This window comes from Sturnira hondurensis, unplaced genomic scaffold (genome assembly GCF_014824575.4).
Source record: "Sturnira hondurensis isolate 20B ecotype Veracruz unplaced genomic scaffold, ASM1482457v3 Scaffold0013515, whole genome shotgun sequence".
Lineage (NCBI taxonomy): Eukaryota > Metazoa > Chordata > Mammalia > Chiroptera > Phyllostomidae > Sturnira > Sturnira hondurensis.
The window spans coordinates 8,259,064-8,278,768 of record NW_028086146.1 but is presented as its reverse complement, the minus strand read 5'-3'; the positions used below and the strand labels follow the sequence as shown (position 1 = coordinate 8,278,768).

General features: G+C 40.7%; 1 protein-coding gene across 5 annotated transcripts in view; it reads right to left on the bottom strand.

Annotated features, from left to right (window-relative positions):
- Nucleotides 1–19,705, bottom strand: part of JAK2 (Janus kinase 2) — a 150,843-nt gene that overhangs the window by 70,698 nt on the left and 60,440 nt on the right. For 3 of the 5 annotated variants that reach the window (XM_037061776.1, XM_037061777.1, XM_037061778.1), the window contains one exon: nucleotides 8,899–8,982. The gene's annotated coding sequence lies outside the window, so the exon portion shown is untranslated. Of the gene's footprint in view, nucleotides 1–8,898; nucleotides 8,983–9,270; nucleotides 9,330–9,355; nucleotides 9,966–19,705 lie in introns of those variants that run through there. The other 2 variants (XM_037061775.1, XM_037061779.1) reach the window with 2 other exon arrangements.

Genomic DNA, 19,705 nt, shown 5'->3' with positions numbered 1-19,705 from the left:
GTACAGTCTGTGTTTGTGTGCCTAAGTTTTGAGAAATTTTATCTATAATAGATTTGTGTATATTTTATGTTTCTATCATAAAATGATAAAATAGATTAGGGTCTACATATTTACATATTCATGGAATACCTTTTTCTTAACTTTATAAATATTTCTAAGCTACACAGTTCATCTGCAAGTTTTTGAAATTATCACAAATCTCAAAAATTTTTTCCAATATATTTATTGAAAAAAAATCTACATAAAAGTGGACCCATGCGGTTCAAATCAATTGTTTGAGGGTCAACTGTACTTAAGGAATTAAGGAGATTCTATGTAGAATGTTGAAGAAGCAGTTAACACCTTCTAGTTACCTCAACAATTGAGAGAGCAAAGAGAGATAGATGAACTAAAGAATGAGCTATTCACTTTTTGAGTAGAATTTCAAGGAAATGTAAAGGGCTCAAAACAGTCATTTCTGTCAGCAAAGTGTTCTTTTTTAAAATTACTTTGATTGTTTTAGCAAAGTGTTCTTGAAATAAGAAAGGGTCTCAGGACAAAGATTAATCTAGACTGGGGCTGTGAAATCCATTCTTAAAACCTTAGCAAGATCTAAGTCAGCACCTTATAGATCCTTTCAGACACAAGATTAATTTAGGATCTTAAGAGTTTTGTTCCATGGCAGCCTCACGGGGAGCCTAAGGGTAGGGAAAAAATTGCTGTAAGAGATTTGTGGGTATGGCTTTTGTCTCATGGAGTCAATTATGAACTACTACACGGGAAGTCCTTAAGTTTTTAAGGGTGTTTTATTTAAAGTTGCAAACAAAGATAAATTCTTCTGGAGAAAAAAACATGGGGTAATTCAGAAGGCAAAACAAAAGGCCAAAGAAGCAGCCAGGGCCCACTAAGAACAACTAGATAATATGACTGAGCCCCAGTCAAGAAAATGCCTAGCCAGGTATTTAACATGTACCTAGCCAGGTTTTAGAATTGCTATAGACTATCATGTGCCTCCCTAATCCCTCTGTTTGTACAGGAATGACTACTGTGGTTTACATGTGCCTTTCCAATATTGTATGTTAATTATGTGGGAACATTACCTGTCTCTTCATATGTCTTCAGATAAAAAGCAATCATTCTCAAGAAATTATACCCGAGGAACCTGATCTGTATCTGGACCTGACGTAGATGACAATGTACTGGATTTTCAGCTGTCACAGGGGTTGTGAATTTAGAGGTTTCTGAGGAGGAGGTTGGTGTTTTTTGCATGTAATTAGGTGTCGGAGGGAGGTGAAGTGTGGCAAAAGAGTGAACTATGGCAACAGTATTGTCTGAAGATAGCCATAACAATATTCTAGGGCCCTGGCCAGGTTGCTCAGTTGGTTAGAGGATTATCTTGATACACCAAGGTTGTGGGTTCGAGCCCCTGGCAGGGAACATACATATAAAAACTAACCAAGGTACAAAGTTAATATCCAGAGTCAGATGCATTTTTATATGCCAATAATGAACAAAGGGAAACTAAGAAAACAATCCTATTCACAATTGCTTCAAAAAGAATAAAAAACCTAGGAATAAACCTGTGATGTAAAAGACCAGTACACGGAAAATTGTAAGACACTGAATAAAGAAACTGAAGAGGATACAAGTAAGTGAAAGCACATACCGTGTTCATGGATAGAAAGAATTAACATGATAAAAATGCCTGTACTACCCAAAACAGTCTATAGATTCAATGCTATTCCTATCATGAGTCCAATGATGTACCACATTTTGCCATGTATAATGCACTCCCATGTATAACGCACACCCACATCTTTGTACTCATTACACACAGGATTATTATACCCATTATTATATCCATAGTATGTAATAATTACACCCATGTATAATGCACAGCCCTATTTTTCCCTCAAAAACTTGGGCAAAAAAAGTATGTATTTTTTAAGAGATTTTATGTATTTATCTTCAGAGGGGAAGGGAAGGATAGAGGATAGAGGGAGAGAAATATTAATGTGTGGTTGCCTCTCCTGTGTCCCCTATTGGGAACTGGCCTGCAACCCAGGCATGTGCCCAGACTAGGAATGGAACTGCGATCCTTTGGTTCGCAGGCCTGCGCTCAATCCAATGAGTTACGCCAGCCAGGGCAAAAGCGTGTATTATACACAGCAAAATATGGTACATCACATTAAAAAGTTTTTGCACAGCAAAAGAAAACATCAACAAAATAAAAAGACGACCCACAGAATGGCAGAATACATTTTCCTGATACATTTATTAAGGGGTTAAGATCCAAAATATATAAAGAACTTACAAAACTCAATACCAAAAAACAAACAACCCAATTTAAAAAACTGGCAAAGAACCTGTATAGACACTTCTCCAAAGAGGACACACAGATGACCAACAGACATATGAAAGATGCTCAACATCACTACTCATCAGAGAAACACAAAAACCACAAAGAGATATCAACTCACACCTGTCAGAATGTCCATCATCAATAAATCAACAAATAAGTGCTGGCGAGGATGTGGAGGAAGGGGAACCTTTTTGCACTGTTGGTGGGAATGCAGATTTGTGCAGCCACTGTGGAAAGCAGGGTGGAAATACCTCAAAACATTAAAAACAGATCTGCCTTTTGACTCAGTGATCCCACTTCTGAGAATATATCCGAAGGAACCTGAAACACTAATTCAGAAGAACATAAGCACCCCTATGTTCATTACAGTGCTATTTATAATCACCAAGATATGGAAGCAGCTCAAGTGTCCACCAGTAGATGAGTGGATGAAACAAATAAGGAACATTTACACAATGGAATACTACTCGGTTGTAAAAAAAAGAAAATTTTACCATCTGCAACAGTATGGATGTACCTGGAGAACATTATATTAAGTGATATAAACCAGTCAGAGAAAGACAAATACCATATGATTTCACTCATATGTGGAATCTAATGAACAAACTGAACTAATAAGCAAACTACAGACAGACTCATAGACAGAGAACAGGATGACAGCTAAGGTGGGTGGGGAGGGAGCGTAGGGGGTGGAGGGATTGAGCAAAAAGGAAAAAAGACTCATGGGCATGGACAGCAGTGTGGTGATTACTGCGGGGTAGGGTGAGCAAGTATAAAAGAACTAAATGATAATGGAAAAAATACAATAAAAATAAATTTAAGAAAAAGAATGAACCAATGAATGCATAAATAAGTGGAACAACAAACTGATGTTTCTCCCACTCAAATTAATATTTTAAAAGCATCATCTCCCATCCCATGTTTTCTTCTACAATGTGACCTTGCCAGCCCCCTATTAATAAATGGAGTCTAACCCTCATCATCACTCCCACCGCCATGTTCACCAAATCACTGGCTTTTAAACTCTGACTCACCATGTAAGAAAGTCAACCATCTTGAGGTCCCCATATTGTAAGGAAATCCAGGCCACAAGAACATGTTCTAGTTAACAGCCCCAGCCAAGATCTTGGTCCACTGCCAGAATTAACTACCAGTCATATGAGTAAAGACACTCCAGATGATTCCAGTCAGGCGGGGATAACCCCCCTTCAGGTTATCCCCAGCCAACAAGTCTTCCCAACTGAGGTCTTAGACATTATGAAGTAAAAACAAGCCATTATTGAATTATTAACCCATAATATTTGTATCTGTGAATCTAATGAAGTAAGTATTTTAAATCAACAAGTTTTGGGGTAGTTATGTCACATAGCAATAGCAACCAGACTATATATGGGTGAAAATGATCTAGCAGAGAAAAAAATAGAAAATAAAAAGGAGAAATACAATTGCAAAACCCTTAAATACAAAAGGGATGGATTCCTCTACACAAGTAGATGGAGAAGCCTTAGATGCAACACTGAACAGTTCATTCATTGCAAAGGGGAAAAGGACAGAGTGCAGGTACAGACACAGTGGGGGTGGAGAGATATTGATGGTAGATTGTAATTTAGAAATACAGAGGTAATGCCAGAAGACACTGTTACGAACTTTATACACATTTTACCACCAGTCCACCTTTTAAAATAAAGTTTTTTAAACACATTTAGTCCATTCCTCATTTTCTAAATACGGAAAATATAAGGCTCAATGATTAAGGGACTAGTTCAAAATCACACACCATGTTGACAGCAAAGTCAGTCCCTGATCCTGTTTCCAAAGCAGTGTATTTCCTCACATTACAGTACCTTTTGTATTACAAAAATATTACCTAGTGGCACTATATTTCATAATCAGAATTTATTAAACTAAAATCATTCAGTGAGCAATAATAAATACCCTATTCCCAAGGACTGATATCAAAAATGCAGGCTGAAGGATGTCCATGGGAAAATTAAAACAAGCATTCAAGCAAAATAGTCCATGGACTATCCCCACCTAGTTTATCTCTGGTAGCTATACTGTACAAGCTTATGCTTTCCTTTCCCCTGTCCAATTCTCCAATCCTAAACACTCTTCATGACACTAACTTCAGTTTTATCTCCCAAGAATTTCTCCTTCCTTTTAGAAACTTATGTTATCACTTTATTCAGATTTTACCAGTAGAATAGCACCCAGAGACCACTTGCCCAGCCCACTAGGTCACTGAAAGTCTACTTATTCAAATAATACAAAGGCGAGGCTAATGTCCACAGGGAATAGCAGTACCCGTGTAGTGTAAAATGAAAGGACACAGAAGAATGATGAATACTCTCAAAAATACCTCCCAGTCTTTATTACACCCAAAATTCTCATCCTTAATCTCCATGATAAGCACCTTGGATAGAAGTCTCCACTGTTCAGCCAAATCTAAAGATCAACTGTCAAATCCAAAGATCATCTATCATACTAGAAAGAACAAAACGTTAACAGTGGCTATTTCTGCATAAGGACACTATAAGCAATTTTCTTATTTCTTCTTCTCTAGATTAATACCAGGTAAAACACTAGTACACATTTTTAAGACCTTTTTTCAGTTCTGATTCTTCTCATTTGTTGGCAATGATCAACATGTAAATCATTCTCACCTTCTTAACCTACCCATCCACTTGCTTCTCCTGCTAACTGCCCCTTCTTTGTCTCCTTTGCCAATTCAGCTTTCACTCACTCTTTAATCACAGGCATTTCCCAAGGCTCAATCTCAGGTCTACTGCTCTTTACTCTGAGCACCATAATCCAAGCCTTCAATTTCTCTTCCAAGTTCTAGTGACATGTCCCACCACCTGGCTATCTATTTTTCACTTGACTATCCCACTGCCACCTCAACCTCAACATATCCAAAATATAAGTCCAGCTTATATCTTTATCTCCTCAACCAGCTACTAACACCTCCACACCTATCTCTGTCAATACTGCCATTAAAAAAATTCTAGTTCTTTCTTTGTCACTACCTAGATGAGTAACTTTAGACACATTTTTAAATCTCTCTGGGTCTCCTATGCTTAATGCGGAAAACGTACACATTGTGGCATTTGTACACATTCTCTCTGTGGCCCAGATGTTCTCAGATACCCTGGAGTTTCAACACTTCATTTCCTCTGTCGCTGAAGATCAAAACCTCAAAGTCATCTTTGATTACTCTTCTCCACCCCACTCTATGCCACCCCACCCCCACCCTATCCTCCTTTCCTATCCAATCCATAATGAAGTCCTGTGTGACATCACTCCAGTCTTATTTCCACTAAGTGCACATCCTCATTACTTTAGGCCTAGCACTGGTGATTTCCCTAAATATTTTTAGCAATCTCTTTCTTAATACAAAAATTACGATACGTAAAGTACATCCTTCTCATCCCAGCTCTTAAAAGTATCCATAATCTAATTCCAACATACATTTTTTACTACTCTCCTACACAAACCTTCATTTCAAAATGTTTATGTGCTGTTTGTTCTTCGAATGTATCATGCATATCCTGCCCTTTGTTTACCTCCTAGATAAGCTCATTCCTCTGAAGCAAAGTCAAACCCTACCTAGATTTGATCCTACCTCCTCTCTCGAGCCTTTTATGCACACTTCAATTCTAAGTGACCGCAAATATCTGTAACTTTCATTAACTGCCCAAGTGAAAGGGACCTATTTTATATTTGTCTGCATCTCTTTTGGACATAGCAATGTACCTATAACATTGTAGGCATTAATAAATATTTGTTTGGTGATTGACTAAAGTTCCTTTTTAATACACAGCATTTACTGAATGTTCCCCATGTGGTTAGCACTCTGTGCATTTGTGCCTTTTAATCTAGGTATTGTTCGTCACAGCATACACAACCTATTTGAAAACATGTAATTAACACCAGGAAAGTAACTATCAAACAACAAAAGCATGCCCAGTTCTTTCATTTTAAAACTAATCTGTTGCTCATATGTCATTCTAATCACAGTACTGGTCTTCTAGTATTTTTGACCATCTCCTCAAACTCAACATGCCCCCCCAAAATCATTTCATATCCTTTTGTAATTTCCTTCTCTCCTGGTAATATAGGATTTAAATTAGGCACCATTTTAAAACTACCTCTTTCATTTACCACTTATATTAACCTATTCAATACGTCCTATCCACATTTCTGCTAAACTTAACATAATCAGATGGAACTGATCAATAATTGCATCAATAATTTTGGTAGAGAGAAGGTTCAATTAGTGACCAACATTTAAAAAATGTAGTTTTTCCACTAAAAATAATTCTTTTTTAAATCAGAAAAACCAACCAAAAGCTAAGGCAGAGGTTCTCCCAATTTCCTCCATTCAAGGACTCCTCAGTCTTTGTAATTTTTCCCAGACCCCTAGGCAAAAAGAAACACTTAAGTACGCAGGTTCAAACCATTTAAGTGTTAATGTCCTTACAAGGTAGTGCTTGTTGGGCACTGTGTATCTTCTCAAACCTAGGAATGAAATCAGACAACATCACACTCTCATTGCCTAGATCATCGATTGTCATGTAGTATTTGCTTTTTATCAGAGCAACCTCTAAAAACACAGCTTTGCAAAGACATGACATTGTAGAAAGAAAGAAATGTCTCGATCTAATGTTGAAACTGTGAACTACTTCAAATGACTAGTTCAGGCCTGAGTTCACTGGGGCCCTGGGGCACCACAGCTCAGAATTTGGGAAACCATGCGCTGGGAGCAAAAGGAAGGGGTCTAAAATAAGACACACCTCCCCCCCAAAAAAAGAAAGAAAAAGCAATGTGGGAGGAGCAAAAGAAAGTTCTTAGCACAATTAACCACAAGAGGGCAGCACAATAGTTGGTAGGGGCAGCTTAAGGGGTGGGGGGGGTCAAAGCAGTAAGTACAACCTTTCCATAAAAAAGCTATAAAATTCCTTAACTAGTTAAAGACCTAAAAGTCCTTTTTCTCCTTATACTAAAGAGGGAGTGACACTGGTCACTGGCAGATCACCTTATGCAGAGTCATTCTGCCCTTTTCCGAATCTCCTTGGCCTGCCAGCCATGACAGCAGCCAAGACTCACAGCAGCCAAGCAATTTACCATTTTGCACGCATGATCTTATTCAATCTTCACAACAATCATAAGAAAAGTGAGGCTCGAAGAGATTTTATTTTATTTTATTTTATTTTTAAAGATGTTATTTATTTATCTTTAGAGGGGAAGGGAAGGAGAGAAGGAGAAAAATATCAGTGTATGGTTGCCTCTCCTGTGTCCCCACTGGGAACTGGCCTGCAACCCAGGCATGTGCCCTGACTGGGAACTGAACTGCAATCGTATGGTTTGCAGGCCCACGCTCAATCCACTGAGCTACACCAGCCAGGGCTCAAAGAGATTTTAAATAATACAACATCAGGATTCCAACCCAGATCTGACTCCCAAGCCAGTGTGGTTTTCTATTCTGCCTCACAAGCACCCCGCCTGTCAGCAATAACCTGACAGGTAAAAGCAGAGAAAAGATATCTCTTCCCATACCTGAGACACCTGTCTCAAATCACCAGAAAAAAAAGTACATGATCCTTAAATGGCCCCTAAAACATAATGAACTCCAAACACAGGACATTCAACTGGAGCAAAAACAAGCATTATGTGTTTATCTAGTCAGCAAGTATGACAGCTTTCCTATACAGGTAAATATATATATACTATAAAGGCAACTGTTGGATACATCCAGTTTGCAGTTGTTTGTTACACACTAACGCTTATGTGCATATACAAACAAAGGATTCTCCCACTTTAAGTGTAGAAGATGAAGGGGGTGGGGAAAGGGAGGCCAAAGGCTGATTATTCATCTTCAGATCTGCTGGGTGTTACATCAGAATATTTGCACTAGCCCAACAACTCACTCGTATAAGCCTATTATGAAACCAAAAGCAACTGTCATCTCCCATTTCCACGTCTGGTTTCCTTCACATTTCTCCTCCCCACTGTGTATGACACACCTCAGCTGCTTCTATCCTTTCATTCAGAGGAAAGGAGTTTCTCCTGACAGATTAATAATCACCGGAAAGCAAACTGGGTAAATTTAACTGACACAGCAAACTTAGGCAGATAAAACCATCCAGGAAGCATTCAGTGTGGTAGTAGAAACCCCAGCAAGAACGGCTAACATGTTCTCTCAATTCATACCTCTGAGTACTAGAAAATGTTCCTCTTTGAAAGATTAAGAATCTCTGGCTGCTTGAAGAGAAAGCGGACCTGACAACGTTTTTATTTTTTCCTGCAAAGCCCTATTATTGTATAATCAGCAGAGAAAGAAACAATGAACGTTTCTGAACGGATCCAAGGGCAACAATAAACACCCTCAAGATACTCTCCCAGATCAACATTAAAAGTTCAGCACTGCCTTTCTCAGCGGAGCAAGAAACCATGAGCCCTGCCTGCCTATACACTTTCCTAGCCCTCCTGTGCTCGCACTCAAGGCTCGTGATACCCTCACCTTTACTGCAGCAATAAAGGTCGGGATGCATACTCACCTTCGCGGGAAGGGGAGGAAGGACCTCTTTTTTTCTGCAGAAGAAAAACAGTTCACATCTTGTTCCCTTGCCTGTTTCTGAAACCTAAAGAAAAAAAGAAGCAGTTACTACCGCAGAAATCCAGAGGAAATGCATGTTCTTTTCTAGGTTGTTTGGATGTCAGGAAAATTTTAAAGAGGGATAAGTAGTAAAGGGTGGGGGGTGGATATCAGGCACACATGGATGCAAATACCAACAGCAAAACACCAAAACACTCCGTTGTTTCCCCATAAAGAGGAAGATTTTCTTGCTGTCAAGTTCACTGCCGGGAGCAGGGGGAAAGCGGAGATCAGGATGTGGGAAGGTGGTGGAGAGACAACTGCAGTCCCCCACCCAGAGACTAGAGAGCAATAATACTGCCAGCTGCACAGATCAGGCGACGAGGACGCGCCCCCAAGCCCACAGGGGCTGCTCCTACCAGGTGCCTCCGGCCGGCCCAGATCCGCGAAGCCACAGGAGTGAGCGACTACGGGTCCCAGCGTCCCCCAGGCTGGCGCGCTCCCTTGCGATTTCGGCTCCTTCTCACATCCCTCGGCGGCGAGGACCGGGCCTTTCCCTGAGCCGTAGGGAGCTGCTCGTCTCCCCGACGCGCGCCGCAAGTCCAGGCCCAGGGGCCGAGTGGTCGAGGCAGCGGCGCGAACTCCCGAGCCAGCGGGTCGCTGGCCCAGCCGGTCAGCGCCCAGGGAGGCCGTTAGCTACAGTCGCTGCTGCCCCCTCCTGCTCCTCTTCCTCTCTACTTCCTGCAGCCCCCGCCACTCTTAATTCAGGCAGCCGGGAAGCCCGTCACAGCAGTCGTCTCCACCCTCGCCCGGGCCACCCAGTTTCCGAAGAGCCGCAGGGAACACTTGGACTTAGCCTACCGGTTGGCCGTCAGTCGGGCAGCCGATTCAGGGCTTACTGAAGCCGGATCTGAGCCTGGCGAGGGCGGGAGTGGGGAATTGGCGTGCGCCCCCGGACTGCGCGTGCGCCGCTCCACCCGCGCCGCGCGTATCCTGCCGCGCGCCGCGGGGCCGACCTGGGAGGGCCACACCGGGACCGTAGCTTCCTACGAGGCCGGCGGGTATGCACAGAGATTCCCGGAGCGGCTCCTGGGTCGGAGCAGATGGAGAAGCTGAGCTAGCGGGAGCTAGGGGGATGGCCCTCCCCCAGATGGGCGTCGGTGTGCGGCCTCCCGCTGCGGAGGTGGCTGGGAATGAATCACCCGACCAGGAAGGCGCCCCATGCGTGCAGCTTAGCACAGCACAGACTTTCCCCGCCCGCGCACGGTTGTCTCCTTCCTGCCTTTGCTTCCACAGTCCAAGTCCGGTAAACCTGTACTTCCCCAGTCTCGGCCTCGAGACCGAGGGTTGGGGCAACGCGTTCTTCCGTGCCATTTTGCGCCAATGCAGTCCCAAGCACCTGAGCTAGAAAGCAGTGAGGGTGGGGTAAGGCTCCCAGCTGCTGAGAATTGACAAGGCCTGTGCGATGAGTAGAAACAACTTCCACCGTCCTAAAGAGCTTCATTCATCCGTTCAACAAATATTTTCAGAGCACCTACTAGGTGCCAGGCTGTAGTCCCCCAAGGATGCTATGTAATCACTAACTGCCTACTTCTTGCGTACTGGAGTAGTGTTCTGATAAAGTGACAAAAATGCCTTAAATGTATAACGTGCGGGTGTATAATTGCCACTAAAAGAAATAATGCAAAGTGAAGGAGTAGAAAGAGAGCAGACACTGCTATTTTAGTTAGGGTTGCCAGGAAAGACCTCTCAGAGTAACTGATGTTTCAGCAGAGATCCCAAACATGAGAATGAGCCAGTCCTGTGGCTATCTTGGAAAAAGAGTTTCAGGCAGAGGGACTATCAGAGAGGCAAAGACCCTCAGAAGGGGATGCACTTGGCAAGTTCAAGAACCAGGAAAGAGGTCACTGTGGCTGAAGGACAGTGAGTGAGGGGGCAGTGGTATAAGAGGTGAGGTCAAATATGTAGGGTTTCACTGACAGCGTAGGGCCTTTTTCACTTACTAGCCTTCTTTCTGTCAATCTGAAAGAACTGATGCATTTATGGTCATACACAAGTGATACTGCCATTCAGATCTGGCTTGTATTTAATGGTTTCTTCAAATAATCCTCACCAAATCACCTCCTGCGTTTCTTCTTATATAAGACCCATTGCAAAGGGTCTTGGAGCAAATGATAGCGGGAGAGGAAACGACTTGAATTCATACTGACTTCTTTAAAGTAAATAATGAACTCGGGCCCTGTTTTTCTCATAAGAGGAAGAGATTATAGGGGAGTTGTATTCTTATGATGCAATACTGTGATTTATAAGAATTGGTGTTCATATGCAGCGTTGAGAGTGATCGAGGTGTCTTTTGTTAAGGAGGTGACTTTTAGACCTCACCCAAGGGCAGGATCTGGTTGGCAGGAGAACCGGAGAAATAATTAGAGATTTGTAACCTTAAGTCATAAAGTTACAAATCTCTAATTATCCCCATCCACCCCACCCTACCCCATCTGGGGATAAGGAAAAGGGGCTGGAAATTAGGTTCAATTGACAAACGTCAATGACTCATTACTGTGTAAGGAAGCCTCTATAAAAACCCAGGAGGCCAGCTTTTCCTTTTTTGGAGAGTTTCCACATTGGGGAACTAGAATGCTTCCATGTGATTGCCACCTTGTAGGGGCCCCAAGCTTCACAAGGACAGAAACTCCTTTTTTCCACCTTGCCCTAGATATCTCTTCATCTGGCTGTGTCCTTTAATGTCCTTTTATAATAAGCCAATAATCTAGTAAGTAAAATGTTTCTGAGTTCTATGATCCATTCTAGCAAATTAATAAACTCAAGAAGGGTGTTGTGGGAACATCTGATTTATAGCCTGTTGGTCAAAAGTACAGGTAACAACTTGGACTTGAGATTGACATTCTAAATTGGAGGAGTCTTTGGAACCTCCAATTTATCATTTGTTGGTCAAAAGCATAGGTAAAAAGCTTGGGCTCGCGGTTAGCATCTGAAGTGTGAGTGTTCTGGGGAGGGAGGTGACGGGCAGTCTTTGCAAGTCTGACCCCTTAACCTGTGGAATCTGATGCTCCAGGTAGATATTGTTAGAAATGAGCTGAATTCTTTGACAGTGTCTGAGCAAGAACTGTTGGTTGGTATGAGGGGAACCCTCCCTCCCATGATGGAATTGCGTCCAGGAACACTATTCATATGACAACTGACTTGCAAGCAAAATTTGCTGCAGAATCCCTTTTTATTAATTTCTTTTAAAAAATTAGAAATGTAAGCTGTGACTCAAATGGCAAATCTGAAACCTTCTTAGAATATTAAAGCTAAAATTACAAGCAGCGACTGCCATGAGAGTTCTCTTTTCTGCAAACAAAAACTATTACTGTAGTACAAACCAGAACACAGACCCACACAAAAGAAGATAAGTGCTAAGTGTGGCTTTCATGTCAGGGTTAAAATAAAAATTACTGAACTGTAGAGATAAAAACATTCTCTCTTGTGAGAAAAAAAGCCTTTTAGAACTCTGAAAGTGCAAATACATTCATTGTAGTTAAGTGATGTTTCTATATTTTGCAATGGTGTGTTTATTCAACCAGGCATGGTGTCTGTTACTATCCACAGCCTACTCACCAGAAAAAGCCATTTGGAACTAGAGAATATTGAGAGTTTCTGTGGGGAAATGGATTCCTTTTTTAATTTTTATACTAGAGATTTGGATATGGAAGACAGGTGGAAAGGGGAAATGTGTTATTCAGAGGCCTATACAATTGAGAAGTCAATATACCTACACAGAGAGATTAAATGACTTGCTTTGTGTCTGTCATTCAGAGAGTGAAACCCTCTCTTCTCACTAAAATATGAGCATTTTAAGATAATACTGCCCTGGAATATTTAGCTCTTTTCACTCTGTAGAGAATTGTTTAGCTCGTTGTGTGATCCCTGGTAGCTAGAAATTTGATCCCAGGGCAAACATTTCAGAAAAGTTGTCCTGTTCTTTGATAATAACATAAGAAAGTACAAAAAAAATTGACCGAGTCTTTCACAACATTCTTTCACACAATATGGAGAAACAAGAAATGTGGGTTGGTTGATAACATATTTAGATTCAGAACTGATTGTATGGCCCCTATTTAAAAATAAAGAGTAGCAGGTAATTGTTAACTATGGGGCAGTACCCAGTGGTATGCAGCAATATTCTGTGCTTCTGCTGTCGTAGAACGTGGCAGCAGCAGCCATTGTTGACTGACTCTCCCCAGACCCGCACCTGCACAAAAACTGTAGCAGTATGTGAGATGGGGCCTTGGCTTCTACCTCCTTTGAAAGTTCTTAGGTGGTTTTGAAGCAAAGCCAGGGCTGAAGACTCAGGGCAAGGGGTTGAAGAACTTAAGCTTGGGAGTCTGGCCAACCCAGATTTGAATCACAGCTTTCAGCAAAGAAGTCCTTGAGATTTTCTAAATTTCCATTTGCTCATCAGTACAATGGGGATAATATCATCTTCCTTAAAGAGGTGTCTTGAAAATTCGATGAAAAAGTATTTTTAAATGCTTAGCATTTAAAACAGTTATTAAATGGCTATTATAGTTATTGTAGGAACAATTTACCAATGTCACCAAGCTTGAAGGTATAAGAAATATGTTGGATTTAATTTGTGATCTTGAAGAATTTGTAAGTTTCTTGCATTACACATAACTGTGTGGGCTGGCATGATTAGGGGTCAGTTGTAATAGTGATAGGTGACAAGACCTGAATTTGGATTTAAAAAAGTAAAACTATGACATTAAATGATGAAATAATAAAAAATAATCTTAGGCCCTGGCTAAGTAGCTCAATTGGTTAGAGCATCATCTCAATCCCCAAGACTGCAGGTTAGATCACTGGTCTAAGCACCTATAAGAATCAACCGATGAATGCGTAAGTAAGTGGAACAACAAATAGGTGCTCCCCTCTCTCTCTCCCCTCCTTTCTAAAATCAATTTTTAAAGTTAATTAATTTTTTAAAAATCTTAAGGGGAACATAAATATGGGAGCAAAAAATGATATAGAAAGCAGCCCTGGCTGGTGTGGCTCAGCGGATTGAATGCTGCTGGCTTGTTAAATGAAAGGTTGCTAGTTCAGTTCCCAGTCAGGGCACATGCCTGGGTTGCAGGCCAGGTCCCCAGTTAAGGGTGTGTGAAAGGCAACAAATTGATGTTTCTCTCACTTGTCAATGTTTCTCTCCTTCTCTCTCCCTTCTCTCTCTAAAAATAAACGAATAAAATCTCTTAAAAAATAAAAAAGATATAGAAAGCCCTCGGAAGAGGAAACAGACCAGAACAAAGGATCTATCCCTATAAATCCTGCAGTTAGTTTGTGTCTTTCCAAGATAGGGAAGATAGGCTTTTCTTAAAGAAAGGAAGTAGCTATGAAGAGAGGCTGATTTATCCCAGGTCTAGTAGTATAAGACAAAGGCAGGGCTCTGAATCAGACAGACAGACAAACAAGCAATGTGTGTGTGTGGGGGGGGGAGGGGGGTTGTTTGTTTGTTTTAGTTTGAATCATCCAGATATTTCAGGTATATTCATTTCCAAGTTTGGTTGAATATGGCAAAAAACTTTCCAAAACCTCCTCTGCACTAAAGACCTTGTCTCTGCATCAATCCTCTCATTCTTCTGTGTAGTCCCAGAGAAAAACGTGTTCTTGCAAACAGGTCCCTCCTTTCCTTGAGCTAATCGGGTAAGTTTAACTTCCATACATGAAAGCCCAAACAATATTCACCTCTGTAAATTAGAAATTAATAGCCTCCTTCAGGTGAGGATAATTACATTATGCAAAATGTTGATTATAATTATGCTTTGCAAAAAATACTTAACTAAAATAGAAGTAAAGTTAGCAGCTGACTAAAAATATTTTTCTTTGTAAAAGGATTCATACCCAGATTCACTCTTATATATAGAAATTCCCCTGGCATATTGTTAGTTTACAGAACATCAGTTCCTGAGTCCTTATTTAGACTAAGGAGTCTTTCCTCTTCACCCAGAGCAGCCAGCCTCTAGCCCCGATGTTATCATTTGTGACTCTGCCCCCACACTCTTGACTTTACTGTGAATTGCCACCTGACTAAGCCAATCAGGGTTTCCCTCCTGGGGAAGCTGGAACTGGGGTTCAAAGACAGTTGCTCAGACTTTTGTTCACTTAAAATAAAGTTACCCATGCTGTAAAGTTAAGCACTGTGAGGTTGCCATCTTTACTCAAGTACATGATGTTGACAGAAAGCTGATCTGCTGTGGAAGAAAAGAACGACCAGAAGAGAGAAAAAGTGCAAACGTGCACCAGCAGTAATCCTCACAGTTTTTAGTTTCCCTTTTCTTATAAGGCCCAAAGAAACTTCCTGTATTTGGTTTCTGAAAAATACTTCGTTATGAGAAATGTCTTCTTTTTATTTAAGTTGGGTCTAGTGGTCAGTGTACTTTCAGTGAAGGAACCTGGAGAAAGACAGCTAGGATAGCACACTGATGAGAAGAAAAGAAAATATACTCTCTCAGATTACAACATGGAAAACGTATACATTTTAAAAATCTAATTGACCCACAAATTTTGAAAGTCTGCCTTCAATCATAAAGCCAAGTATAACTATGTATTTGTCACAACTAAGACATTACATGGAACCCATAGGTTAGCGGAAAATAAATTATCTTTGAGCATGATGGGTATTTCCTACAAGGAAGTTTTCCTCACCTGCTCTTCCTTACCATCACTTCCCTCACCACACTGCTCAGTTTTCTGTTCTCACTAACGTCACTCTACTTCCTCTATAAAAATTTTGTGAGTCTTCTGAGATGTAGCTACCGTAATTGCATAATGATTCCACTCTACCTACACTACTCTGATCAAAGCCAAATCTAATTTGATATTAAAGCATCGTAAATGTAAATCATTCAAATACTCTGTTTTTCCGTTTTTACCTATGAAATACATACCTGGACCAGAAACTGCTGCAAGAAAGAGTTCTCAACTTTAACTTCTAGTTGGATCCATACCCCCAAGGTCTATAATATGTCCTTAATTAGGTCTTTTCTCCCCCTTCTTTGCCTTTCCCATGATGCCTTCTTTTTCCTAAGGTTTTGAGGCTATACTTTTGTTTTGTTTTGTTTTGCAAGTGAGTAGAATAGGCAACAATGAATAAGAGAAGAGGTCAATTCCTTACAGCTATAAGATTAATTTTATTCCTATCATTTCAAATAATTTTTGTCAACTTGCTTAACTTTCAACATGTCTCATCTGGACTATGTAACCTCAAAGGATGTCTTTTACAAGATAGTGAATGCAAAAGTGTTCTGGTAAAATACTAGACACATTGTAAGTCAGAGGCCTTATAATTAGTGTCACAGGAGTTTAAAAAATGGAGACTTCTCAGAAGGGAGAAAGTAGTGTCTGGTGCTACCAACTTTCAGAAGAAAATCTATTATCTCAATTTATTTGGTTTGTGATTTAAGAAAGTTAAGGCAAGAGAGTGAATCTGTTCTCTAATAACTTGGACTATTTGGGGAAATAGGGAAATACTTATATAGTATTTCCCAAAATATGGGCTTTGTGTCCCTGGTAGTACACATCCTTCTTATTGATATTTGATCCTTCTTTAATCCTTCTTATTAATATTAAGAAAGAAAGTCTCAATTGAGGCGAATATGTCTGTAACATTTAACACTAGGTAACTTACCTTTTCAATAAACTCCTTCAGGTTGTCAACATTATCTATCTAGAATTTAACGTCATAGTAACTTTAAAATAACCATCTACAAAACCTTATGTTGGCAAAGGATGCCACTTTTCCAGTTACAATAATGATATAAAGTTTCCCTTTAAAATTAATTGTTTTAAGGGGCTGTGCCTCTTTATCTCCATATCATGAGACTTGGGCGGACGGAAAGCCAGTATTTTCCTCCAGGCAGAGGCAGCTGGTGAAGACCTCTTTTTTAGGGTGGTCTTATAACAGGGTGCAGCCAAGAGGGGGACCCCAAATAGGGATTTGGAATGGGGTCCAGAACTCAGGTGTCTAGGAAATATTAGAAAGACATATAAGATGTCCTCAGCCCATCTCCTTGCCCCCCCACAACAGGTGTGAGTTGGGGGAAGGGACAAATGGAGCAGGGCCATTGAGGGCTGTTTTGTACAGCAACAACTTTGCAGCTAACCTCTGGTGTGGTCATTTAACATATCTATAACCTTTAACTGGTTGCATAGATATGTTAAATAGCTGTGGCCATGCTCTGAGCCAGGGGGATGGAAAGGGACTTCCCCCCAAGATGTAACTGGGGGCAGGTCCCCCAGGTGACAGCGCCTGTGTGAGAGCTTGGACAAGATTGGCTCCATGACATGGGGCCACACCTGTCCAGACTCATGATGGCAGCCCAGTGAATTTGGAATAATACAGGAATGCTGACAGGTATAACTGATAGTAGGAGGAGTCAGAAATGGGGGCACAGAGGAGGACTGACGTGGGGATTTAAACCCAAACTCAGCAGGCATTGAAAAAGAGAACCACACTACTTTGCCAGAGTGGGGACCCCCACAGCTTGGGTAGAGAGAAACACCATGCGGCTTTAGCAGAGAACTGCCACTGGGCTTTGGCAGAGTGGTGGCCCCTGCCCCACAGCTTTGCACTCAGATGCCAATTCAGCTCTTTTACTATCCACAAGAATGTTCTGGGGATCAATAACAATAAAAATAATGAAGTTGTTAATAAGAATGATGACTTTGGGCCCTGGCTGGTGTAGCTCAGTGGACTGAGCGCGGGCCTGCGAACCACACAATCAAGGTTCGATTCCCAGTCAGGGCACATGCCTGGGTTGCAGGCCAGTTCCCATGAGGGGACCCATGACAGGCAACCATACATTAGTATTTCTCTCCTTCTCTCCTTCCCTTCCTCTCTAAAGATAAATGAAATAAAGTCTTTTTTAAAAATCCTGTTTAAAAAAAAACTTATGTAACAGGTACTCTGTAAATACTAGACACTTAGTAATGTGTTATACAACCATTATTATACCTATACTTCCCTCCATTATTTGTCTTTAATACATTTTAAAGTAGACATAACAATATTAGAATATAAAATTCACTAATTGTCTTGATCAAGTAAGTAATTATTCAATCATATTCAAATATTCTTTTGAAATTAGCTTCCCTATACCACTTTTATTATGGGAGAAAATAATTTGGGGGGGAAAGCACTGATAAAAAATATAAGACTAGAGATTTTTACTAGCTGGGGAACCTTTCTGATCTTGTTTCCTAGTCTCCACAATGAGGATAACAGAGGTGCTTACCTTTTAGGAATGATTTTAGGTTGTAAAGAGGTAACAGAGAAAACACTCTAAAAACTCCTGATAATCATAATGATAGGTAATATCATAATATGCACCATCGCCAGTCATTCTTCAAGGGCTTTTATATGTATTAAATCATTTGAGCCTCATAACAGCTCTGAGATGATTACTTCCAATATCTTAATTTCAAAAGTAAGAAACTGAGGCATGAAAGAATAACTCTCCCAGGGTTGTCCAGAAATTCTGTCTCCTCAGGACCAAGTCCCAGAGGACCTGATTTCCAGGCTAACTCTGCTACCAACCCCACTCCACTATCTCCTGTATAGGTAATCAAGCAATAAATATTATTTCTTTTATTATTCTTGCATTATAGTAGAGTCTACCAAGTACATACCCCTACCTTCAGAGTGTTAAAAGTGGTGATAGAAGACGACTCATTAAATTCTTCAGCTTTATATTAACATATAAAAAACTTAGATGACATTATTTATGTAGAACCAAGGCTTCCATCCAGGAGGAGTGTTGTTCACTGGGACAACTCCCAGATGCTTCTAAGTTGTAGATCAGTGGTTCTCAAAGTTTGCTTGCTGGACCAGAAGTATCAGCACTACCTGGGAACTTGTTAGAAACGTAACTTCTTGAGCTCCAAATCAAACCTCCTTTATCAAACTGGATGAGGCCCAGCTACTTGCGCTTTAAATGAGACCTCCAGATGATTCTGATGCTAAAGTTGAAGAGCCACTCTTGTAGAGAACCCATGTCAAGGGGACATGAAATGAAAAGAAATAGACCCAGCCCTGGCTGGTGTGGCTCAGTGGATTGAGCGCCGGCCGGCCAACCGTGCAATCGTGGTTCAATTCCCAGTTAGGACACAGGCCTGAGTTGCAGGCCAGTTCCCAGCAGGGGACGCACAAGAGGCAACAATTAATTAATATTTCTCTCCCTCTCTCCTTCCCTTCCCCTCTAAAGATAAATAAATAAAATCTTTAAAAAAATAATAAAATAAAAGAAATAGACCCAAAGGCCTAGGTTGACTTTCCTAATAAAGGTCATATGGGGGGTGGGGGAAAGTGAAAGGTACATAAGGCCCAGATGTAATACCTGACCTAAGGGATGAACAAACAGAAGAGATCTTTATTTCAAGTTGCTGCAGTTATATAAAGAGAAATAAGAGGCGGATGGCAAATGAGACTTTTGAAACATTTTGCTTTATGTTATAAATTGGGCCACTTTCATAACTTTAAAAAAAACCTCAAATTTTTTTCTCCAATATTCCTGGCTATTAAATTTGTGTTTCTTTGAATGCAGATCTATATAATGCCTAGATCATACAGGAGCCCCTAGACGTTATATTATAATACAATGAATTTAAATCAAATAGCACCGAGTACACTAAATACAAATCAAACAAATTCTGAAGTCACAAAATGATGATGCTGAAGATCATTGATTAAGTGAAAGCGTCAACTCTAAATAGCA